Source organism: Thermobia domestica, chromosome 3 (genome assembly GCF_964235325.1).
Source record: "Thermobia domestica chromosome 3, izTheDome1.hap1.1, whole genome shotgun sequence".
NCBI lineage: Eukaryota > Metazoa > Arthropoda > Insecta > Zygentoma > Lepismatidae > Thermobia > Thermobia domestica.
In genome coordinates, this window is record NC_137456.1 from 130,832,479 (window position 1) to 130,850,116 (window position 17,638).

The window sequence follows — 17,638 nt, forward strand, 5'->3', positions numbered from 1 at the left end:
GGGCTCCCTCTGTTCCGAAGATGCTGACATGAAGGGGAATATTTTAGGTTCCCCGGATGACAGTTGGTCTGAACCAGTTTGAATGAGGTTTCTGAGGATTCGTAGGACGGCTCTCTTTCTGCCAAAAGGCTTGCCTTAGAGGGGGATTTGTATGAGAGCAATCCTATCATTAGGACTATACATACATATGCATATTATTTCCGTACAATTTTTTGAGGTATTGCAGCTCCAAAGTCAACATAAACTCAAATTCTCAATTTATATTCTTTTGTTAGACGCAGGTCTAATTGCACGCAGTTAGACGCAGGTCTAATACTCTTGCACTTACCAATATCTTTGTTTATATATTTTTGTTACTTAGAGTTCAACTTCATTTCAACACCTACGCTATTAGTCTACATGGGACGTATATCTGCAAACCACAGTATCTGCCACCGGATATCGAACCCGGTTCCTGCAAGGGTAGCAAAGTTCTAAGCACTTAGCCACAAAGAATCCCATCAATATATGTTTGGTTTTCTGAACATATTTCCGTCCTTTACTTCTTTCCTTAATAATAATAATAATAATAATAATAATAATAATAATAATAATAATAATAATAATAATAATAATAATAATAATAATAATAATAATAATAATAATAATAATAATTCTGGTAAAGACAATAAAGAGGAGCACGCCATTTTTTCAAATTAGTATGAAAACCAAAAATGGTAGATTTATACCAGATATGGTTTTAGTAAAGAGATTAGAGTCGAGACGGAATATTATTCTTAGGACACAATTGATTACAGAAAACTGCTTCTTCCTACCTATTACCGTTTTTACCTTATAGTAATCAACGTTTAAACCGGAAGTAGCTGATTTATGCCACTTCTGGTTTGAATAGAGGGTTAAGAGAGGAGATAGTACACATTTTTGAAATGCTAAATTGATTACAAAAACACTTCTCGCTATCTATTACCATTTTTATTCTATTTCGATCAACACTGGAATCGGAAATGGTTGATTTCTGCCACTACCAGTTTGAATAAAGTGTTAAGAGAGAATATGTTGTCATGATGGAGAAGCGGTGAGTTTCTCAAGAGAAGTTCTGAGTGTTTGCATCTTACTTTCTCACACTATTTTTGCAGCACTTCCATATAGTACATTTGATTGACTGTTTGAGCTCGTGATACAAGCTCATAGTGTACGATTCCACAGATATTTAAAAAATATATATTAACATAGTTTTAATTTGAGATTTTGATTGCCAGAACTCTTTCGGTCGTGGGGAGTCAGCTGTCTTCCATTGAACATTTTATCACTTTGTTTCAGGGTCATACGCGAAGACCCATGTATCATCACGTATGATTATTCCGCCCGAAACTTCTTCGTGCCTCTCCAACGTGTATTGTACACTTTCACCCTTCTTTGTTTTGTTCATCGGTGAGATCTTTTCGGACCATATCTTCAGTTCGCACAATTTCTCTATCAATTTTCACTTCGTTACTATGAATTGCAGTCAATCGCCGATTTGCACGCACAATTCGACAAACTTTGGAAATGATTTCTTCTGTTTGACTCGTTACAAGTCGCTCCACCCTTTATTCATCAGTCACTTGTTCCCTCTCCTCCAAAAATCGTAACCTTGCATGAAGTTCAACTAATCATGCGTAACTTCATTCAAACATTGATAGAATATGTCGGTTGTTGTACAAGATTTAGTTTTTCTTGTCGGTGTGAACATATTCGTAAACTGGATAGCTATAGTAGCACGAAAGTATCAGCAGCGTAGAGAAACGTCGATTTTATTCTTTGGTTCGTGATCAATTTGTCCACCTTTTCACATTTTCTAGTTTCTCTAAATGCCATGCTACAGCCGAATGGCCAATGCTTAGTTTCTCTGCAACCTCTGGTGTCGTTTTCCACAGATTTGCTTCGGGGATCAGCTTCAATTCGTAATCTCCAAGAACAGAACGACATTAGTGTGATATTTTCTATCCTCCAAGCCTAAATCACCACGGCAGAACTTTCGGAGTCAACCTTCTATTGTATGTTCACTCACATTGCCTTAATTTACCTTTCACTTTCATTAATGTTTTAAATTGTTTTATGTTCTCCCTGTGACTGAATTTAAATAGTTATGCTGAAGTATATTTTGTGAAAATCATGTTTTGGCTTCCTATCCTCTCAGACATGAAAATAGACAAATGAACAAATATATTTCCTATGACTTATATGTATCTAGAAAGTGCTAAACATAAGCTTTCGAATTATATTAACAATAGGGATGCATTCGAGTCGAGTCGAGTCGAGATTTAAGCCTGTCTCGACTTGTCTCGAGAAAATGTTGTCTCGACTCGTGTCTCGACTCGAAAATATGTTTCTGTCTCGACTCGTGTCTCGACTCGACAGTCTCTGTCTCGACTCGACTCGAATTCGAGTCGAGACGTCTCGAAATTCGAGTCGAGACAAAATGTACGAGTTAAAATATACGCACACATCAGCCAGACCATCATGACTACCTACCTAATTGTCAGTATGTCGACTTTTGGCATGGATAAAAACGGCGACACGTCTTGGCATACACGCAATGATCCTTGATAGGTCGCTGGAGAGAGCTGGCACCACATGTGCTCACACAGCTTACCTAATTCCCGTAAATTCCGGAAAGGGGGGCGATGTGTTCTGACGTGACGTTCAATCACATCCCACAAGGGACATCACTCAAATGTCCTGCTCCAATTTCAATGAAACCTTTTTTGGTGATAGAAGGCATGTATGCATCATTAGTTGTGATGACAAATTTTTGCCATGGTGCATGTTTTCTATTTTTTTTAAAAATAACTTTTAAGAGTTGTGATGTGGTTATTAGAGATTACTACAGAAGTCCCTTACTACCCTTTGTAAACGGAGCGTTAATGAATAAAAGTGAAGAAAAACCATGTGGATACATATAAGTCCTGGGGGGAAGTCGTATGGTAGATATGACCTTGATGGCAGCCATTTTGAAATCCGCCATTTTGAATTAAGGTCAAGTTTTCAAAATGGGAATAGGGTAATATGATACATAATTTCGGGCTAGAATTTAATTAGAAAAATAATGGTGAGGTTAGTTTTAAGATACACCCATTTGGGGGAAAGTTACAGGCATATTAATTGTTTTTACTTACTGTGTGCGTAAGTCCCTTCTTACTTTCGACTCAAGACCTGTAAATCGATCGCAACGGCAGAGCCCGGTTTCGCACTAGTGTTTAGAAATCTTTAAACTCACTTGAGGCAATATTTGAGGATTATTGTATTGTATTTTGCCTTTAATTAAATTTGAACCCACTTCATGATCTTGTGTAAAGTATCACTAAAAGATAATTTCTGTTTTTATGGAGAACGTAAGCATAGCAATTATAAAAGGTGAGTAAGGTGCGTTTGTATTTATAAGAAAGTTTATTTTACGATTCTTTTGTGGTTCCTCCAACCTATTCTTTAGTTGTTTTTTTTTTCAAAATACTCATATCTCATAAATAAAAGAGTTATTATAAAATCTCTTACCACTATTCTTTAATACTTATAAAATTTTATTTATTGTAAAAGCACTGGCGAGATATTTCTTATCGCCCACTAAAATTATGGTGGAGCTCCTTCGTGGCTAACGGTTAGCATACTTGTCTTTGGCGTGAGAAACCTGGGCTTGATTCCCGGTGGGAGTTCATGTGGTTCGGATTCCACGTTAATCAGTAGGTCCACGTCTCACATAGCCTCGCTGCTGAACGGGACGTTAAACTCAGAATCAATTCAACTCAAAATTATGGTTTTGACTTTATTATGATGTCATTAGTTTAAACGCCCAACTGCCCAGTAATTATAAACATTGACTACATTATAAAATTGTAATTTGTGACGACTAAAATATCAGAAATTAAAGATTATTCTTTGGTTTTGGAACATTTTGAAAAACGTGAAAAACTGGTACTGCACCGATACAACACACCTTTTGGATTTGTCATTGTGTAAAGTGATACAAACTAAAGAAGAATTACAACTTTATGAAGTTGTATTAGGACTTATTATTTAGAAATAAACACCAAATAAGTGTAATAGTTCATATCCGTATCAAATACCAAGTTTATGATGAATCAACTACACAAAGTAGGATCCAAAAACGCTCATTGCAATTTGTTCCATCCTTCAGTCGAACCAGGAACTGAAACATAAAGAGTGACACTTTCTTTTTAAAGATACTTTGTCCAGCTAAGTATTGTGAAGGTTTATGTCAGTAGAAGGAATTGCATTCCATTATACAAGCGCAATTTCACAACTTTATGTACACATTACTAATTATCGAACACCCTTGTCCATATGATTAGCGTACGCGTCTTTGGTGCGGGAGACCTAGGTTCGATTTCCGATGGGAACTCCTGTGGTTCTGAATCCACGTTAATTTGTAAGTTCACGTCTCATATAGCCTTGATGCTGAAAGGGACACTAAACTCTAATCTAATACTAAATACAAATATTTAAAGGAAAATGATGACGCACCAAGATGACGTGAATTTGGCTATCAAATCAATTTTGTGTTTTCAGTTATTTTCTAGTAGTATTTTTTCTAGGCATCCTTTCAAAAGACAGTGATGCAAATTTCGTAACTGCGAATTCCTGTTAGAAGCCATGAAATTATCCTATTAGATGCAAAATTTCCCGTCCACTAAAATAGATACCGTAAATTTACAAAATCTAACAATAAATAATTTTGAAACATATCGCTTTCGAGGGAAAAAATGAAGTGAAATCTTTGAGTTTTACGTCCCACGTTTATGCCGGTTAGGCTAAAGGAGAGGGGTGATGATGAGAAATTAGTGAAATCGTGGAATGAAGAAAGTGGGAGGAACGGAAGAACCCCGAGGAAACCCCCGCACACGGTGTTTGTCCACCACAAAGTTCACTTGGTGCGAGCTGGGATCGAACCAGGGTCCCCAAGCACCAAAGGTGAACGATCTACCACTGAGCCACCGCGGCCCCGCTTTAGAGTATAGTTGAACTCATTCTCGTAGTATGAAAGGCATTATTTATAATTATGCATGATAGGATCACAAACAAAATTTAAAAATATTATGTGCACTTTCTTTTAACAAACATTATATTGTCTTTTATGGTGTGGAAGGGAATGTTATGTTCGAAAAAAAAAAGTCCTTAACACGATTCTTGTTGCTACACACTGCATGTTCCTAGCCACAAAAAAGATGCAGCGATAGGTAGGCTATTTTTCAATTGCTTTACATTAGCTTGATGTTTCAAGTCTTTTGTGTGTTTCTGAAGTTCACTTTTACCACAAAAGAGCTCAATATTAACATGTCTTACATAGCTTTGGTTCGATTCTCAACACGGACTGCAACTACCCGTTAAATTGTGCATCCGAAAGGCACTCTTTGTTAAACCTCGCTTATCACCGCTCATCTTAATAATATATATAACTTTACCGCGAAGCAAATGTTGCATTTCTCTCTTTCATCCTAACACAAAACAAAACTAACCACAGCTGTGACACGAAGGAGCTATTTCGAAAAGAAACAAGCTGTGCTTCATAGAGATGTGTACCAAATGATAGAAATATAAAGTATTGTTTTCTTTCCTGTTTATTGATATCAGTTGGTGTTCTTAATGAGTTTACTCATTAGTTTAGAAAGGGTATATATGGAATTTGGACATATGTTGTACGTATTCTCCTGAGAAACTGATGAGACCAGAAAAATTATAAGGACAGATGGAATAGGTTTAAGCGCATCTACGTGACTTTATCAAATATCTATTCTCCATAATGATACCACGCGGAAAACTTGGTATAGGCCTATTTTTATTTTTGCCTCCCTCTGTTAGCTGTTTTGTATCATATATATCGGATGGTTTTGATATTTCTTCTGATCATTAAAACAACAATGGACCTGTGTGCGTGCAGAAATGCAAAAGCACAAGGTAACTTCCTATTTGTTTTGAAAACAACAAACCCATTTCACGTGTGCGAGAGAAATTGAGCACAGCGAGATCGGGTGTTTACTCACGGTCAGTTCGCAGGAGGAGTCCATGGTAAAAGATTTGACTATCTCGAAAACACTCGCAAAACCTTACAAATACAAAAGACTGCGCTTCAAAGAAAGTTTAGACACAGATGTTTCAATTTTCTTTTAGCATCTTTCTTCAGCAAAAGAGTCGGTTGATTGTATTCGAAAAAGGGAAGGGAGAAAGGGTGAATTTATATTTTATGTGGGGAATAACGTTGTAAGTAGTATAAACAATACATACCGCTTCCGACTCTGTACTGAAGCACTTCCTTTAGCGGTATATCACTAGATCTATCCTGACCCTCATCCCACCTCAAGTTGTAAAGTAGAAAGGGACAGAAGTATTCAACATGACTGCGCACTTGAGTTTCAGTTCACAATACTAAAACCAGTGAGCAAGTAAACAGTCTTTTGTAGGATCGTGTTTTACTTCTTGAATTTATTTTTGAATATTTCTGTGAATTCAACAACAGAACGCAGTAGAAATACGGACTAGTTTTTACTCCAACCATTACTTTCGCTCCAACCCAGGGATGCCACATTTATGATTTCGTACTAGATTTAGTGATTTTACTATTGAACTAGTGATCTAGTACGTACTTTGAGTAAATAGGCACATTCTAGTGATTTCTTTGCATTTTTTTCTGATGCAGACAAATGAGAAGGAAATGATTCTTAAAATAAAAGGAAGGAGTATATTGCACTTCAAAACAAATGTAGAAACCTTAAATTATTTTTTCTTTTCCCTCTGACTGAATGAAACCCCTGCTGTGTAACGACCTTAGGTAAACAACAGCTATCTTTGGTCCGCTACCTCCTTTTGTTAGCCGACATGAGATGGGTTACTTTTTTTCTGGAAGAAAGTGAAGAAATAATTATCCAGTACATTTACGTTTTGTCAGGCACACAGGCGCAGTCTGTACTTGTTTCCTAACGAATTTTAGCAACATAACATAAATGAAACATATGTACCAGAAAATAGAGACAGTACAAACGGAAATTTTCATCTGTGACACATTTGATGAGAAATATAGTTAGATGTCACGTGCAAGCACTCTAAACATGTCCTATCCTGTAATTCTATTCGTATGTTTATGTAGGTGAGACTGAGAAATTAAGAAACAATAATAACTGGTTTTCTTCCAGGGGAAAAATCTAAATGTGAAGGGGTGTTACACTGGGACTTTAATTGCGTCCTTTGTACAAGATTAACAAGTAATAGCAATGTTTTAATTTATTTTAGTTCTTGGGGAGAGGAAGATGGAAGCGAACCCTCGTAAGAACCTCTGCAAGGAAACATGAATACTATCCGCCACTCTTTGTTACATTACACAAAATAGTTTTATATATATATATTGAGTTTTAGTCAGGGTTTTCATTATGCAGGAGAGGGGGGATAGTAATACCTGACGAACATTTTCTATTCTCAGAATGTTTCAATGATAGCATTTCCTCCATTATAACTTGGCTAAGCTAGTTGCATTATATGTAAGGATTAAGTTAGCCTAAAAAGCTTAAATTTCTATGGCTGTTTTACTCTGTAGCCATGTTTCTCATTTTCGGTCTACGGGACTCTGTGTCCGGAAATTTTCGATGGCTTCCAAGTCGGAAAATAAGTGTATCAAAGGTATATATATTATATCTATGGTTATATGAGGCATGGATCTACAGTTTAAAGTGGGATACCGGTAACAACTTCACGAGCTTCCACCGTAAATCGAACCAGAGTCTCCCGCGATCAAGGCATATATGTTAACCATACAGCCACGAGGAAATTCACATAAGCACACACACATATATATTGTTGAGTTGATTTTGACTTTACCGTCTCTTTCAGCAGTGAGGATATATGAAATGTAGACCTACTGATTAACGTGGAATCCGAACTACATGAGCTCGCGCCGGGAATTGAACCCGAGTCTTCTACGGCAAAAAGACGCGTACACTAGCCGCGGAGTTCACACACACAGAATCAGAGTCCTCACACACCAAGGGTGAGAGCTGTGCCACTGAGTCACAGCGGCCACGGGGCTAGGTCGAGTCCACTTTACGTTCATAGTTTCTTAGTACATAAATGTTACGATTATGAAATAGATTTTCCTTAATGAGCTGCATAAAAACAAAGGCTTTCGAAATGCATTAAACAATTAGCTCGATTTGAGTGTGAACTTAAAGTTATATCAGAGTGTAAATACGGATACGCACCAAAGCTCGAAAACTTAATAACCTATTTCTCCTATATAGTCAGCATGTATCAAGCAATCGTTCAGCTTTCATTTGAGAGGATGGAAATCGAAGGCCCCTGAACAACTATGTTACTAATGTGCGGAATGTATTTATCTTACAGTGAACTGCTTTGATGCCAAGTGGCCTAACTCCAAAATTGAAAATTTTCCAGGAGTGAAAGTTGAAGTTCAATATCTCATGAACAATCCATATTTCTTTTATGTTGGGAACCAAAACCATAACTACTGTATGTAGTTCATTGTTTTATAACTTAGTGTTTACAAAAATCCTTTTAAAAAATACCTATTCATAGAAGTGAATGGTACTTATCTGTACTAGTTCTTGGCATCCAAGCAGTCCATTTATTGTAATACTAGCTTAATATAGCCATTCTTCGCATGGGGGCTGTATTTGGAAGTCAACACCTGTGGAAGTATCACCATTCATTTCAGTGACCGCGAAAACTATGGATTTTACACTAGTATCAATCAATATGGGCTATTTATACATGTCTCGGTATCCCTCACCCGCTGAGACCCGGCCCGCATACAGTAGTAGCTGAATTTGCAAGTCATCGCTGATGGAAGTGTCACCATTGATCTCAGCGACCGTGAAAACTATGGATTTGACAGTAATGTCGATCAATTTGGACTACTTTTACTACATGTCTCGCTAAACGCCACTCTGAGACCCCCTGGTTCCAATTTTGACAAAAACGCTTCGCCTTAGACTGGGACCTGGACCAAGGTATCCGTGACCAAAATTTGGTAACTCTCGGTCAACTTGTCTGGTCCCCAGGTCGGTCCCAGTAAACGTCCTCCCCGAGAACCCCTGGTTCGAAATTAAAAAAAAAAAACGCTTCGTCTTGATCTGGGGCCTGGACTAAGGTACCCGTGACCAAATTTTGGGAAATCTCGGTCCACTCGTCTGGTCCCCAGGTCGCACACAGACAGACAGACAAACACACAAACAAACTCTTTATTTTATTTATATTAGATAAGATATACTATGTAAAATAGTCTCGTATCATAATATGTGATGTACAATAAATGTTACATTCTATATTAAATATTATCCGTAGCTCGTGATATGCTGCAACATATTAAAGCCTCAGAATAGTTGGGCAAGCGAATAATCCAGAAGTTACGTAACCCTATTGCGTTCATGGGAACGAAAACACAATAATTATAACTATGCTAAATTACTATAGACTACCAACTGCTCATTCAGAGAATTTATGAAGTTCACTTTATCGCAATAGTTTTATACAAACTAGATTTAGACTACGGATAATAGTTTTATACAAACTAGATAATCACTTATTATTATTATTATTATCATTATATTTGCAGTACAACGAAATACAACGACATTAACTATTAGTTCTAATTAACTGAATTGAGCTGAAAATTAAATCTTGATCTTTAAAGATTAACTATTAATTTTAAGCGTTCTGTACCTTTCTGAAGGAATAAAAGCTGGAATTGGTTTCAAGGCTGTTTCTGAGTGAGTACTTTCTTCAAAATAATATTAAAAAGTATAGAAAGATTTTCGAGACATTCGAGTCGAGTCGAGATTTTTAAGAGCCGTCTCGACTCGACTCGTGTCTCGACTCGAAAATTCGAGTCGAGAAATACGTTTGTCTCGACTCGTCTCGAATTTTATAAAGTGTGTCTCGACTCGAATCTCGACTCGAATTCGAGTCGAGTCGAGTCGAGATTCGAGACATGTCTCGACTCGAGCGCATCCCTAATTAACAAGGCATACAGCCAGCATGTTTTATGGCCACTGGTATGTCTCAAAGTAAATGTATCCAAATTCCTACATTAATTAGGGCAACCCGAACAAAAATATGACACGGGGATATCCTGAAGTCCATCAAAATATGATATGCTTGGACTTCTCAAAGAAAATGGTTACTCCATTTTGCGCCGCGTGAGTCATGTTGGATTTAGACACGGGCCGCCACTGGTCCTATTACTAAATTAATCTACACAAGGTTACTGTTTGCACTACTTCCAAAAGGCTACTACAGCAGACTCAAGACTATCAAATCTGATAAAATAAGAATATATATATACCGTATAGAGAGAGATTTCAAATTTTGACAGTGCATAGGATTTGTGACGTAAAGTACTACTAAGGATGGATTTTTAAAAATAAAAATTAGGATGGAAGGAAATGAAGAGTAGCAATTATTATAGTAAAATATCTATAACTCGAAATCTCTGAGGGTTAGAGACATCAAATTTGGTATAAGTACTTTTCATTTAAAGTAATTAGACACTTGTTTTCAGGGTTTCTTGATTTTTGACCTAAAATGGAAGAAAATGAAGTGCAAAGACAGAAGTTTGTATTACAATAAGATGTATATATGAGTAAGCAAAATAAAGTTCATCCATTTTTTTTTTAAATTCTTAGGTTTTGTCTCATGTATGCTTTTCTAGTAACATCTAAAAGATTGAGTATCGCATGAAGGAGATAAATTTATCGCATCCACCCCACTCATCATAGCGAAATTAGTTTTTCTTTCAAGTTCAGTTAATTAAAATCTCTTTGTAACACATCAAAATGGAAGAAAAGTGGTTAGCACCGTTTTTGAGACAACATTTATATGTATTTCTTTCCCTTCCTTTAAAGCTTAATTTCAAATTTAAAATTGAATGAGGAGTCTCCGTTGTTCAGTGGAAGAGCGCTCACCTCTGCTATGAAGGGCCTTTGGTTCGATCCAAGATCATGTGGGTTGTGGTGGACAACATCGTGTCTGTGAGTTTTCCCAGGGTTTTTCCGTTTTCTTTCATATTCTCATTCCATCACTTCCTACAAAATCATTCATTTTCATTAATCACCCGTCTCTTTTAACCTAAAGAGAATGACCTTGGTCACTAAATTAAAGATTTTCATTGTTTTTAAATGAACTTTTTCAAGGTAGGAACCTACAGCTAAAGTATTTTCTTGCTAATGAAAATAGTAAGAACTTAGGTGTAAGTCATGGAAATTCTTAGCTGATCCCTGATGGTTAGTTGATTTAAAGAAACTGATAACTTCGACAGTTCATTTACGTTCAACAAAACAATAGGTTTCAGACAAAAAAAAAAAAAAAAAAAAAAAAAAACTAGCATTAGTGTAAATTTGCAAATTATGGGTTCCTTTCCGATTGTTCTTAATCATCAAGTTACCTATACTCTAGCTAAAATAATGTTACGAAACAGCATGCCACACAGAGATCAACAATGTCCTTTTATCCGTCGCTTTCCCGGTTGATTAGTCTATTTCCCCTGCTATTGTGGCTGTCAATGTGAAAAGTGCTGTTTGACATTTACCAGATCAACTTGTGCAATTCTTAGATACGATTGACCTCTTTCCATGGACAGCAAGGCCAACACTCCATAACATAATTTGTCGTTTTTATGGCAGCTGAAATAACGGAATGTCACTTGAACATTTGCAAGTTGATGATGGCGCCATGTGGTGTCCTTATCCTGTGAAGCGTAAATATTCTCTCTCTCTCTCTCCATCTCTCTCTGGGAAAGCAAAATTCAAGTAACTAACAAACATAGGACAAGCAGAAAGCTGTGAAAAGTAAGTGAATTTATCCATTTTCCGAATATATAAGTATTTTTGTTGTTTTTATTGCCACCTGACCGAAAGTTCTCTTGCAATTTCATTTCGCTGTAAATTTGAATTTATTTTCCCGAGAAACGACTTTTTCTTTCTTTTTGAAATGATCTGTGTTGAAATTGGAATATATGTAACTCTTGATAGTTGAATTCACATATTTGAATATTTCTTTTTCCTTGTTTTCTTCGGAAAAGGGAAGCAAATACCTACTTTCTTATTTTTATTTATTTATTTATTTATTTATTTATTTATTTATTTTCTCTTCAGAGCCTTGTCTGATGTAACACGATGAAAATTAACATTAGAATATATTTTGACATTTTATGTTGAACTTCAAAATGCATTTATCAAGGTCCGTGATCATAAATTTTTATACCGAAAATATACGAAAATTTTGCTGAAAGTATAAATCTTATGTAAGTAAAATTTGTAATTAATATTTTAAGACGGGTTTTAGTTAAGAAGAATCACAATAGTAAATAAATAAATAAATAATAACGAACATGAGTTGAATTTATCGATAACTGACAACATTACATGACATTTTTGATGAAATTACAATCGTCCTGTATGTACTCTGTCAGAAAAGTAAATGCACATCTCTTTTATGAAATCTTTTTGACTTTTACGTCCCACGATTATGCCGGTTAGGCTAAAGGAGACTGTAATGATGAGTAATGTATGAAATGGTGGAATGAAGAAAGTGGGAGGAAACGGGAGAACCCCGAGAAAACCCACGCACACGATGTTTGTCCACCACAAAGTTCACTTGGCGGGGGCTGAGATCGAACCCGGGACCCCAGAGGTGAACGCTCTACCACTGAGCCACCGCGGCCCCCATCTCTTTTATGAGTCTTTCATTCCTGCGCTCTAACCGTGGAGAATGTGAGAATTAAATCAATCAAAAGTGTAATGAAGGGTAAGGAGAAAAGCCTAATTAGTAGAGTTTACATAAGTTAGAGGTACACATTTAGAATAAAAAGATAGGACCTTCTGGAATTTGTTTGTGATCTTTTCCTCATTAACCTCCAGAAAATAGAAAAAATCCAGTTGCGGGTTTTCCGCCATTTTGAATAAATAGTCTACCATCTTGAATTTTCACATGCACTTAGTTTATGCCACATAACTTCTAAACTAATTAACATAGAAGGATCATTTTTTCTTATTATACTTCTAATATTATAGGCAATGTAACAAGTTATCACTTTTCTCCGAATATCTATTTTTGCATAACTTTAGGATAAAGTGAAAAATTGAAATTTGCTTTAGGGGACATATGAGGGGACATGAAATAAGCGCTCGAATAAAAGTTATTGGAAATTTCATAAGCTTTAAAACGGTGTTTATATTGCCACTATATACAATGTCAGAGATGCGCAATGAAGCTTTAAACATCATCAGACTGCGCACAATTTCTGTAGAAACATATGAATAAATCATTTAAAATGAAGAAAACGATAATTAGTGATTTAAGACGGCTTTTCTTTGTAATTTCCAGTAAGTATCAACAAGTTTGGAAGTCCGGTTAGTTTAATAAACAGTTTGTAAACAGTGGCGTCGCCAGGGGTGAGCAAGAACCCTGAAAGACTTTCGCACCAGCTTTGTGTATGTAGGTCTATGTGTCATTTCTGGTTTCGAAGGAGGGAGGTCAGGAGCTCCTTTCATTGGTTATGGGCCTGCGTGTTACCAAACGTTCAGTGTACCTCAAAGTTTTATCTATTAGTGCTTGAAAACGTAAATTTAGGAAAAAATAAAAATGGTGATTTAAACAGGGTGTAATTATTAAAAATGAAGGAAAATATATTTACCGGAATTAATTGAGATGAATTTTGTATCCGATTTACAGCAAATACCATCATATCCTGTTTCATGATTTTCACTATTTCACTATACTTTCTAACTTTTATAATTGTGCTTAGATTCTGCGCATCTCCTAACATGTTAAACTTAAATGTATTGTTGTTATGAAAAGGAAGACAATATACATTGATCAGCAGTTGAATTATAGGCACCTACCTAATAGCATGTAACACCACCTTTTGCTTTGATAACGGCGGCCCCGCAGCGGCATTGACTCCACGAGGCGCCTGAAGTATTGTTGTGGAATCTCAATCCATATCTGCTGCAAAGTCTCCCGCAAAGCTTGCAAGTTAGTTGGAAGAGGGTCCACAGCCGAAGGCGTCGTTCCATGACGTCCCAGATGTGTTAGATCCGATTGAGGTCTGATGGCTGTGTTGCCAGGGAAGTATTGCCGGTTTGGGTACAAAACCTCGCGGCGACAACCTCGCGGACCAAAACCTCGCCTGGCCAAAACCTCGCCTCCCAAAACATCGCGGCCCAAAATCTCGCCAGGCCGAAACCTCGCCTGGCCAAAACCTCGCCTCCCAAAACCTCGCGGGACAAAATCTCGCCGGGCCAAAACCTTGCGCCCCAAAATATCGCCATACCCAAAATCTCGCCTGGCCAAAATGTAAATGTTCCAACAGATGATAAGGATGACGGTATAAAAGACGCTGTTTCAGAAGAAGTATCACGGGTATTTGACCAAGTCCCGCGATACCATATGAAAATTCTATTTCTGTATTAGAGGATTTCAATGTGAAGGTAGGGCGACAGGATGTTTTTAAACTGGTTATAGGGAAAGAAAGTCTGCATAAGGAAAGCAATGACAACTAACGAGGTTAGTTTCGTGAACTTTGGAACATCCAAAAACTTAAAATTTTAACAAAAATCTAATAATATTTATGAAAGTATGAAATAATATATGAGTTTTTACGACGTCCCTTGATTATGTCCTATAGATTAAAGGAGACGTAGATGACCAGGATGAAGGAAATGATCGAATAAAGAAAGTGGGAGGAAACGGGAATAACCCGAGAAAGCCCACGCACACAATGTTTTGTATCATCATCTTCTTCTTCTTCTTCTTCTTCTTCTTATTATTATTATTATTATTATTATTATTATTATTATTATTATTATTTCTAATGTGGAATTACATATTAAGAAACACATTGGGTAAATTTTAAAGAAAAGTTTCATTCGCGGCGAGGTTTTGGCCCGGCGAGATTTTGGGTGGCGAGGTTTTGGCCCGGCGAGATTTTGGGCGGCGAGGTTTTGGCCACGCGAGGTTTTGGCCCGGCGAGATTTTGTCCCGCGAGGTTTTGGGCGGCGAGGTTTTGGCCACGCGAGGTTTTGGCCCGGCGAGATTTTGTTCCGCGAGGTTTTGGCCGGCGAGATTTTGGGCGGCGATGTTTCGGCCGCGAGATTTTGTCCGTATCCCAGTATTGCCAGATCAGATTAGTGCTTATCAAACCAATTTGCTGCCATCCTAGAGCGGTGGATCGGCGCGTTGTCCTGCTGCAAGATGAGGTCACTACCTAGATGTAGCAGCCGAAAAAATGGCATGGCATGGTCGTCCAAAATATCGCGATAGCGTTTACCTATGACGGACTGTGTTACACGTGTTAGGGGACCCATTTCAGTCCACGTAAACATGCCCAGGATGAGAATACCACCACCACCGGCCTGCATAGTTCCCTGCTATCACGATGGATCCATTTCCTCTTGCGGTTGGCGACGCACCCTTACCGGTTCATCGGCATGTACCAATATGAAACTGTCCAGGCAACCTTTTTGCACATTTCCACGGCCCAGATGCAGTGTTCCTTTGCCCATGCTAGGCATTATTTCCTGTGTTGTGCTGTTAGAAGGGATGCTCGCATGGGTCGATGGGTTTTGTACCCTTGGCGAGCAGATGATCAAGAATTGTGTGGCTGCTGACACGGCATTGTTGTCTTGCATTGAACCTCTCCGCGATTTGACGCACTGTGGCCCGTTTATTGGCTATTACAATGCAGGCCACTCGGAGGCTACCCCTGTCGTCGACACGCCTCTGACCGCAGCAGTTTTCCCTTGTGGATGCAGTTTTATCGAAAGCCATGTACTCACGATACACCCTTGACATAGTTGCCTTTGAATATCCGAGTGCCGCAGCCACTTCCGAAATCTAGCCACCCAGTCGTCTGGCCCCTACGATTTGACTACAGTCAAATGTACTCAGGTCCTTCGTCTTGCCCATCACACACTACACTGACACGGATACCGAGAGAGAAAGTACACGGCAGCAGTACCCTCTCGATGCATTTCATTCACATGCATTGGTGGAGCCTCTCCAGGGCGGTTTCTGCAACAGTTCTGTTGTCTCTAATTCAACTTCTGATCAGTGTATATGGCACCGTAAAAAGCCTTGCGATGATAAATAAACTTAAACAAAAGTTCTAAATATACCAGTGTACTTTGAGACTTACTTTTCTCGGTAGCGTTTTGCAGTTGAATGTCCACAGTTTTCGTTTACTTCCATCTCAAAGAAGTTAGTTTTGTTGACAGCTTCATCATCACTTCCTTCATCTGCATCTTCAATTAAAGTAGTGCTATTACCACATCCGTGTTCACTACTCTGCCTACAAAATGATGTACAATCTAGCTCTCTTCTTATACACACATAATTGTTTCCGCAGTTCGTCTGGCAGTTGCATGCTATAAACTTTAACAAATCTTCTGGAGCAGGTTGTTCAAATGTTGTTACAAGAAGAAGGCAATCACCACAAATTCTCCAGCCTCATTCAGTTGGAGTCATTTCTTGATTTTTCCATTGCTGGACTTGAAGAACACATGAAGACTATGCTGATTTGCAGCAGCTGTTGTTGGAGATAGTACTGCTAAGTTGCAAGTATCACTAATGTGTTGTTTGGATACAATCTTTTTGTACATGTAGAATCTTGTACAATCCAGATTTTCTTTCTCTGCACATCTGTATAATGCTAAGAACATTTTTTCTTCAGCAGCTACCACATCATCAGCAGATTATGATGTGTTGTTGAAAACATCCATTTCTCGACGCAGTTCTTAATTTTTTCCCAGTATTTTGTACGCAACCTTCTCCCTTTACTGTATAATGATGCTTAAATTATGCTTAGATGCTTAAATTACGCCTGTATTATGATTAAGCATTTTGTATATCTCTCAGGATGAGGATCGTTTTTTTTTTTTTTTTTTTTTTTTTTTTTAAGTTGCATTTTGTATGTGATAGAATTTATTAAGAAATATGAGAAAATAAACCAACAATATTTATATGAAATAGTAACAAGCAATAATATAATACAGGTAGTATAGTACAACAATTCGGAGTTCGTATTGGTAAGGAAATTGTTCTTTGGTTCTCTCGTGTTATAACATACTATTCAGTGCTCTTTTTACACATTTAAAATCATTTGAGAATAAAGTGCACAAGGCATACTCACAGTCTGCGAAGGTTCTCCATAGTCGTCCTAGGGTTGCGTCGATGAACCTTCAACGATTCTGATGTAATTGTTAATCGATGATTCCGAAGGAGCGAATGATGATGATTGTTCTAAAATTGCAAGTTCTTAATATTAGTTTGAAAGTAATTTTGAAGTTAAAAAAAAAAAAAAACACATGTGTACACTTGTTATTGATACAAAAGAAGATATGTTTTTTTTTTTTTTTTGTTAAAATCTTCACCTTGAGAGTGTTTATATGATGTATTTCGATTTTCATTAGAAATTCCATTTACATACTATTTCCTGAAAACAAGGTCATTACTTTATTTTGTTCTTGGATCTGTTTTAATGTTTTATTCACAGGTGATGCACCATTTTGCTTTCTGGCATTTTTTGTAGATTATCTTAAATTAGTGCAGGCTAAGTAAAGTCAGGTTTTATCCCTATGTG